Source organism: Ambystoma mexicanum, chromosome 2p (assembly GCF_040938575.1).
Source record: "Ambystoma mexicanum isolate Mex_15411 chromosome 2p, UKY_AmexF1_1, whole genome shotgun sequence".
Lineage (NCBI taxonomy): Eukaryota > Metazoa > Chordata > Amphibia > Caudata > Ambystomatidae > Ambystoma > Ambystoma mexicanum.
Genome location: NC_090923.1, coordinates 938045106 through 938054340, shown reverse-complemented (window position 1 = coordinate 938054340; position 9235 = coordinate 938045106). Strand labels below are relative to the sequence as shown.

Here is a 9235-nt window from a genome sequence, read left to right as displayed (position 1 = left end):
GTTTTCTTTGACCCAAGTAGGAAAGATGAGATCACTGTGGACGCCAGCACATTTGGTCTTGGGGCGGTGATGATGCAGCTGGATAACTGCGGAAATGCCCATCCAGTAGCATTTGAGAGCAGAGCCCTCTCTGCTACAGAACAGAGATACTTGCAGATAGAGCGCATAGCCTTATCTGTACTCTGGGGCTGCAAAGACTTCCACCTTTATGCATATGACAATCAGTGACAATGGTCACCAGTCATAAACCACCTATCCCGATCATGGTTGGCTCATTCTCCAAACCTGGCATCGAAGGATGGCTACTCGTCCTACAAAAACATGACCTTCAGCTGGTATTCCACCCGGGGAACGTTAACGCTACAGACTACCTCTCCCGCCACCCTGTGGAGGTGAGGCAGCAAGGGGGAAACGAGGAGAAGGAGCCGGAAGAGTTTCTAAATACCTTGACTTCGGCCGCAACACATATCTCGATGTCCATCGATGAAATAAGGGAGGCGTCTGTGAACGATGAATGTTCCGAGTAATTTAGGGCTGGGAGGATAGCTCAGGGGCAACCCGCTCACCTTGGAAGCAAGACGATGAGGTGCAACACAGGTTCAATCCCTGGGTCTGTGCTTAAAAATCTCTGGGTATTAAGGGCGTTATAAATGAACAATTACAATTACAGTTAGCCAGGACCCGAGGGGAACTGAAAAGAGTCCTGGAGAAATTAGATAGGCGCACAAGAGACACAATAATGGTGCTTGAACAAAGTGGCGTGCGCAAGCTGAACTAACATTTATGGACAACGGCCTGGTTCTCAGGGGGTCGAAAATGGATATCCCCTCTAGTTTAGTGCAGCGAGTATTGGAGCTTGCTCACAGAGGCCATCAAGGGGTGGCCAAAACTAAAGCACGACTCTGGATCATCTGGACGAGGCCCTGCCTCCACAACACCACCTGCCCCATAATCCTATATGTGGCCCTGGTTTGCCCCCCACACCACTACAAATGTTCTCTAGGGGCACCAATGCTTCAGACTGATGGTGCCTAAGAAAACGTTAGCAAAAATTATAAACACATGAACTACACAAATCAAAGAGAATGGGGCACGCACATTACAGTGATAAGCGGCGTGGGAAACATGCACAATGACTGAGATACACACACACACACCATGGAGGTGGTAAACACTTGAGACAGTTGAGATAATGAGAGTAAAGGCACAGAATGGCAGCGAAAAAAGGAGACCATGAATCATACAGCAGAGTGGAAGTCACACGTTGAATGAGATTTTCAAGGCGATAAAACAGTGCATTTTCAAAATGCTGGACACATGTATACAGAGAGAGAAAGGCAGGCTCAGTGAGATTTTGTTGACACAGAAGGCAGGCGAGAACGCAGGCTCACTGGTTGCCGCCAGGAGGAGACGGGGATTGCGAACACCTCCAGACAGCTGCAAACAAAGGGTGCGCGAGGCAACGTGAGAGTCTCGCGCACCCAGGGGGTGCATGTAAATAAGGCCGGGAGCGGCAGAGAGGTGAGTGCAATCCGTCAGTCCCCTGCTTGCAGCAGCCCTATTAATAAACCGAGTGACGCTCTCCAGATCCCGCCGCCGTGCACAGGGGAGGGAGCCTCGGCGAACCCTCCGCTCGGATCGGGGCTGGCGATATTTATAGCGAATCCTGGCCTCAAAATAGATCCGTGCCAAAAGGCCGGCACACGGATGACGTCACCGGGGCTCGAGCTTCAGCGGGCTTCGGAACACTGCACGCAGATCCGGCGAAGGGCATGCAGGGAGGGCGGCTGAGCACCAGGTGTATGCGGCCACATCAGCGGGAAGAGGGAGGATGTGTGGGGGCCCAAAACAAGGACTCAGGTGGCCTAGTACCCGCCCACTCAGGGCACAGCAGCTCACGACGGCCCAGTGCCAACGAGGACAGAGCAAAGAACCTCATCAACCCAGCCGCATCGTGTGGCTGCAGGATGGGCCCCCTGGCCAATCCGCTCTACATCCGTTGCTACCTTCCATTGTGCTCAGACATCAAACAAACCCGGACACCAAAAGGAAACGGGCCACATGAGTCATGATTACTGACTCTTGATGGCCAAATATTTGAGTCATCCTCAGTGGGTATTTTCGAGGCTATTCGTCCTTTTTAAATCGCATGGAGCCTGTATCGTTGGTCAGGGCTACTTGTACAGGCCACCATGCCCAGTGCTTTGAATGGGAAAAAGGAAGTGCAGGTGCACAACAAACTACGAACCCGGGCATTCCGGCGCTGGCCGTTTCGGCGCTGCACTTTGGGCACAGGCCTTTTAAGGGACACCATGCTGTTTGCTGGCAATTCCCAGTGAGATTAAATGATGTGCCAAGGAGCACACACTTTGATAAAGCAGTGTATCTTAGATCCTTTCACACAGACGTCCAGTTTGTTGTTATGCTTTGTGTTAAGAAAGTTTGAATATCCATATAAAGTGAGACTTTCTTTTTTGCATATCAAGCTATCAGATATCATAGCTGTAAACTTAGCTTTGGAAGGGGACTTTTATCATTGCTCGCTTCCATTGTCCTATAGGGTATTTCAGTCAAAAACGTTCCATTACAACTCCAAAACGTAAACATTTAAATATTAGCATAGGCATTGCAACTAACAAAGACCTATCGAGAAAAGTAATTTACCAGGCTCTCCAAATCAATCTCTGCTTGGCTGAGGTGAAGCTCACTTAGCGAAACAGTGTTCCGCACCAGAGCACAGTAGATGCATACTTGCCTCTACTTTTGTGCTGCAGGGTGGGCCCTGAAGGACATATCATGGGTACTGGGGTGGTGGGGAGGAGGGAGAGGGCGCTGCTTTCCCCAGCAAAGTTGCAATAAAGTGAAATGAGAAGCTTTCGTTGTCACCTTGTAACCAGCGTAGGCTAACGGGCCGGATCTGAGATCCGGCACAAGATGTGTAGCTGGATCTAGGGATCCGGCCAGCCTCAGTGCCAAATCGCCCATCACAAAATAAAGGGCTTTTGAAAAGAAAAAGAAAAAAGTGCTTTCCATGCTACGGTAGGGAGTGGGGGGGGGGGGGAGGCGGAGACGTACACAGCACATTGGCGCCACGAGCGCTCTTCTGGATCTCCCTCCCACCTATGTCACAGGCACCCGGAGCCAAGGCAGACACTCAGGTAACCCGGGGGCTCGCCTCTCTGGCCTAATCTGCTCTGCGCAGACGCACTGTGCACAGTGTGCTCGCACAGAGCAGATTACATCACTGAAGCAAGCACCCACATTCGCCGAGGGTCAAAGACCCTGTGACTGAGCAGAAAGCGGAATCCATTTGGAAACGCAATGATCACCGAGCCCCTGATCGTTGCCCTTCCCAAATGAATTCTGGCATTTGTATTTTGAAATGTCGAAATACATTTTGACGCGGACGGTGCTGGCTTGAAAAGTACACAAACCATAGCAAGGTATGCTTACTATGGTATGTGAACTTTTCAAGCAATTAAAGAAACTGCGCCATTAATAAAATATTATTTTTAACTTTTCCTTTGATCGGAGTTCTACTGGCAGCTCCGCCCCTTCTGAACTCTGCCTCTTCGGAACTCCGCCCCCATGCCGGCCTTTGTGGGATCCCCCTCGAAATGTTTTCCATTTCCATCACTGCTTGTAACATAGGTACTGTTACTCTCTTTCAGTCATTGAGAAGTGTAAATGCTCAAAAATATGAAGTGCGGGTACTGAGGGCCGGGTAGGACTGGCCCATTTAAAGCACTGACCATGTCATTAAACGGGCTACATTAGCTAAAAAAAACAGCCCACACAGTTCTCTTGATCTGGCCCTTCCAGCAATATTCTATTGTCCCATAGGTCAGGCCGAACCTGCACGGGTGCCTGGTGTCTATTCCATTCATTATCAGGGTGAAGCATATTCAAAATGATGACCCCAAGGATGTTACAGCTTTTTGGTCATAGTTTAACTCCCAAAGTGCGAGAGAGAGTATGCTGTGATGAATTCCAAGTTATCGTCACTGCTTCAGATGGGGAAGGCCCTTCCCATGAGGCCAGGTTGATGAGGCCGCTACCGGATAGTCCCCCTGGGTGTGGTGCTGAGGGGGTGGCAGGACCCCATTGGGATTGGTGAATATCTTGGGAGAACGCAGTATCCCTTGTACCCCCACCTTGCCTCAAGACCCTTCCAATTCCCCATTAGCTATTACTTTAGTGTGCTATAGTAGCATATCCCAAATTAGACTAACTGGGACAAGTAAGAGGCCATGAGGAGTGATGATCACTCACCAGAACTAACACACACACTCTAGTCTCCCAGACGCTCCCCTTGGCCAGTTGTCATTTAAACAGTGTCCTGGAGGGAAGCACACTCGCAGAAGAACCACGACGCAGAAAGCCGACAAAAGGCGAGATGCCCGTCGGTAACCAAACCTGCTGCCATGCCAGGAACCCACCAGAAAGCTGCAGAGTAGGGAAGCAGAAGACTGGCTTCAGAGCCGCACCGGAGCCTTCTCTCCCCTAATCCCACCTCTCTGTGCCTCCCCCCTGCCCTGATTGGCCAGCTCCCATCCATTGGGTTAATGTGGATGCTGCTGCACGCCCGCTCCCTGTGCCATTTTCCAGCTTGGCATCAGGTGAGTGGGCGCACTCTTGAGCCCCAGGCCCCCTCGGAACCATCATGGCGGTGGCAGGCCCTGTGGAGCCCTCGTGGGCTTCAGAGCCGCACCGGAGCTGTCACAACTGAACTTAAGGGAGGAGGATTTCAATCCCCTCTCCCGAACCACAGAACCCGAATGGATCGACCCCTCCCACCGTGGTTGGCACGGGCGCCTGGATGTTCGAATTACAGGTAGCCACGTGGCAGCCAATGGGGGGAAGAAGGAGTTAGGGAAAGGGGATGGACCAATAAAGGGAAGGAAGGGAAAACAACGAGTCATAAAACGACAAAAAGACCCCTACAATTCCTGACTAGATAGCTTAATACTCCTGCAACCTGACCTGACTCTATCTTCAGTAATTAATTAACACATAACACGCCACCCTACACAAATCGTGAGCAACATGGATTAGCACAACATAATGCACATAGAAAGGCGCTTTGACTTAGAACCATAATACACTGATAATGAACAGAGAACATTGAGACGTTCACATGTCTCACCAAAACATGAATTAACAGAATACACTGCACATAGAAACAAACTTAAATGTGGATTAGAAGAGTTGAATTTTCCCTGGTGCTTAGAACGTGAGAAAGCAATGTGCCGGCTACCAAACTGGCATTTATCTTGCCCAAAAACCAAGGATGTATGTGCCTGCACTTAACTTTTGGTCCGGACGTTTTTCCTGAGACGTCCGGACATAAATACTTGAAGCTTTTGATTACTCCATGTTAATGCCGTAAACCGGACAAGTGAAAATACATAGAAACACTTAACTGATGCTCCGGGAGCCTGCTGCGGCTGACCGGGACCTGTAGCTCTGGAGCAGATTAAGGAGCGTGTGCTGCCGCACCCCGGGATATAAAGATGCCTTGCGACATAACCGGCGTGATTCCTTCCCGCCACTCGCTTACACCTTCAGCGTTCCTGCTTCGCTCCTGCCGCCGTCGCCACCACCGCCCATGCTCTCCAACATTAATCAACAGCACATGAGCACGGGCGGGCGGCCGTTAAGAGCCCAATCCCTAATTGCAAAGTGCCGGCAGCTGAGTACCGACAGGCCAAAGGAAATACACATTTCCCCATGCCTGCTGGGAATTGTAGGTTTTAGATATGCCGTACCTGCTTCCGCCTGCACCACAGGCCCTTATTCCTGACAGGAGCCTGCTCCCAGGAGCCTTCTCTCCCCTAATCTCGCCTCTCTGTGCCTCCCCCCTGCACTGATTGGCCAGCTCCCATCCATTGGGTTAGTGTGGATGCCGCTGCACGCCCGCTCCCTGTGCCATTTTCCAGCTTGGCATCAGGTGAGCGGGCGCACTCTTGAGCCCCAGGCCCCCTCGGAACCATCATGGCCATTGGCAAGCCCTGTGGAGCCCTCGCAGGCTTCAGAGCCGAACCGGAGCCTTCTCTCCCCTAATCCCGTCTCTCTGTGCCTCCCCCCTGCTGTCACAACTGAACTTAAGGGAGGAGAATTTCAATCCCCTCTCCCGAACCACAGAACCCGAATGGATCGACCCCTCCCACCGTGGTTGGCACGGGCGCCTGGATGTTCGAATTACAGGTAGCCACGTGGCAGCCAATGGGGGGAAGAAGGAGTTTGGGAAAGGCGATGGACCAATAAAGGGAAGGAAGGGAAAACAACGAGACATAAAATGACAAAAAGACCCCTACAATTCCTGACTAGATAGCTTAATACTCCTGCAACCTGACCTGACTCTATCTTCAGTAATTAATTAACACATAACACGCCACCCTACACAAATCGTGAGCAAACATGGATTAGCACAACATAGTGCACATAGAAAGGGGCTTTGACTTAGAACCATAATACACTGATAATGAACAGAGAACATTGAGACGTTCACATGTCTCACCAAAACATGAATTAACAGAATACACTGCACATAGAAACAAACTTAAATGTGGATTAGAAGAGTTGAATTTTCCCTGGTGCTTAGAACGTGAGAAAGCAATGTGCCGGCTACCAAACTGGCATTTATCTTGCCCAAAAACCAAGGATGTATGTGCCTGCACTTAACTTTTGGTCCGGATGTTTTTCCTGAGACGTCCGGACATAAATACTTGAAGCTTTTGATTACTCCATGTTAATGCCGTAAACCGGACAAGTGAAAATACATAGAAACACTTAACTGATGCTCCGGGAGCCTGCTGCGGCTGACCGGGACCTGTAGCTCTGGAGCAGATTAAGGAGCGTGTGCTGCCGCACCCCGGGATATAAAGATGCCTTGCGACATAACCGGCGTGATTCCTTCCCGCCACTCGCTTACACCTTCAGCGTTCCTGCTTCGCTCCTGCCGCCGTCGCCACCACCGCCCATGCTCTCCAACATTAATCAACAGCACATGAGCACGGGCGGGCGGCCGTTAAGAGCCCAATCCCTAATTGCAAAGTGCCGGCAGCTGAGTACCGACAGGCCAAAGGAAATACACATTTCCCCATGCCTGCTGGGAATTGTAGGTTTTAGATATGCCGTACCTGCTTCCTCCTGCACCACAGGCCCTTATTCCTGACAGGAGCCTGCTCCCAGGAGCCTTCTCTCCCCTAATCTCGCCTCTCTGTGCCTCCCCCCTGCACTGATTGGCCAGCTCCCATCCATTGGGTTAGTGTGGATGCCGCTGCACGCCCGCTCCCTGTGCCATTTTCCAGCTTGGCATCAGGTGAGCGGGCGCACTCTTGAGCCCCAGGCCCCCTCGGAACCATCATGGCCATTGGCAAGCCCTGTGGAGCCCTCGCAGGCTTCAGAGCCGAACCGGAGCCTTCTCTCCCCTAATCCCGTCTCTCTGTGCCTCCCCCCTGCTGTCACAACTGAACTTAAGGGAGGAGAATTTCAATCCCCTCTCCCGAACCACAGAACCCGAATGGATCGACCCCTCCCACCGTGGTTGGCACGGGCGCCTGGATGTTCGAATTACAGGTAGCCACGTGGCAGCCAATGGGGGGAAGAAGGAGTTTGGGAAAGGCGATGGACCAATAAAGGGAAGGAAGGGAAAACAACGAGACATAAAATGACAAAAAGACCCCTACAATTCCTGACTAGATAGCTTAATACTCCTGCAACCTGACCTGACTCTATCTTCAGTAATTAATTAACACATAACACGCCACCCTACACAAATCGTGAGCAAACATGGATTAGCACAACATAGTGCACATAGAAAGGCGCTTTGACTTAGAACCATAATACACTGATAATGAACAGAGAACATTGAGACGTTCACATGTCTCACCAAAACATGAATTAACAGAATACACTGCACATAGAAACAAACTTAAATGTGGATTAGAAGAGTTGAATTTTCCCTGGTGCTTAGAACGTGAGAAAGCAATGTGCCGGCTACCAAACTGGCATTTATCTTGCCCAAAAACCAAGGATGTATGTGCCTGCACTTAACTTTTGGTCCGGATGTTTTTCCTGAGACGTCCGGACATAAATACTTGAAGCTTTTGATTACTCCATGTTAATGCCGTAAACCGGACAAGTGAACAAACATAGAAACACTTAACTGATGGTCCGGGAGCCTGCTGCGGCTGACCGGGACCTGTAGCTCTGGAGCAGATTAAGGAGCGTGTGCTGCCGCACCCCGGGATATAAAGATGCCTTGCGACATAACCGGCGTGATTCCTTCCCGCCACTCGCTTACACCTTCAGCGTTCCTGCTTCGCTCCTGCTGCCGTCGCCACCACCGCCCATGCTCTCCAACATTAATCAACAGCACATGAGCACGGGCGGGCGGCCGTTAAGAGCCCAATCCCTAATTGCAAAGTGCCGGCAGCTGAGTACCGACAGGCCAAAGGAAATACACATTTCCCCATGCCTGCTGGGAATTGTAGGTTTTAGATATGCCGTACCTGCTTCCTCCTGCACCACAGGCCCTTATTCCTGACAGGAGCCTGCTCCCAGGAGCCTTCTCTCCCCTAATCTCGCCTCTCTGTGCCTCCCCCCTGCACTGATTGGCCAGCTCCCATCCATTGGGTTAGTGTGGATGCCGCTGCACGCCCGCTCCCTGTGCCATTTTCCAGCTTGGCATCAGGTGAGCGGGCGCACTCTTGAGCCCCAGGCCCCCTCGGAACCATCATGGCCATTGGCAAGCCCTGTGGAGCCCTCGCAGGCTTCAGAGCCGAACCGGAGCCTTCTCTCTCCTAATCCCGTCTCTCTGTGCCTCCCCCCTGCTGTCACAACTGAACTTAAGGGAGGAGGATTTCAATCCCCTCTCCCGAACCACAGAACCCGAATGGATCGACCCCTCCCACCGTGGTTGGCACGGGCGCCTGGATGTTCGAATTACAGGTAGCCACGTGGCAGCCAATGGGGGGAAGAAGGAGTTTGGGAAAGGGGATGGACCAATAAAGGGAAGGAAGGGAAAACAACGAGACATAAAATGACAAAAAGACCCCTACAATTCCTGACTAGATAGCTTAATACTCCTGACCTGACTCTATCTTCAGTAATTAATTAACACATAACACGCCAACCTACACAAATCGTGAGCAAACATGGATTAGCACAACATAGTGCACATAGAAAGGCGCTTTGACTCAGAACCATAATACACTGATAATGAGCAGAG

At 51.1% G+C, this 9235-nt stretch overlaps 1 long non-coding RNA gene across 1 annotated transcript in view; it reads left to right on the top strand.

Moving 5' to 3' along the window:
• Positions 1 to 1414: 1414 nt before the first annotated feature.
• The window catches only part of LOC138566937 (uncharacterized), a 381034-nt gene continuing 373213 nt past the window's right edge, over positions 1415 to 9235 (top strand). The window contains exon 1 of the long non-coding RNA XR_011302067.1: positions 1415 to 1521. This is a non-coding gene — a long non-coding RNA (uncharacterized lncRNA). The remainder of the gene's footprint in view (positions 1522 to 9235) is intronic.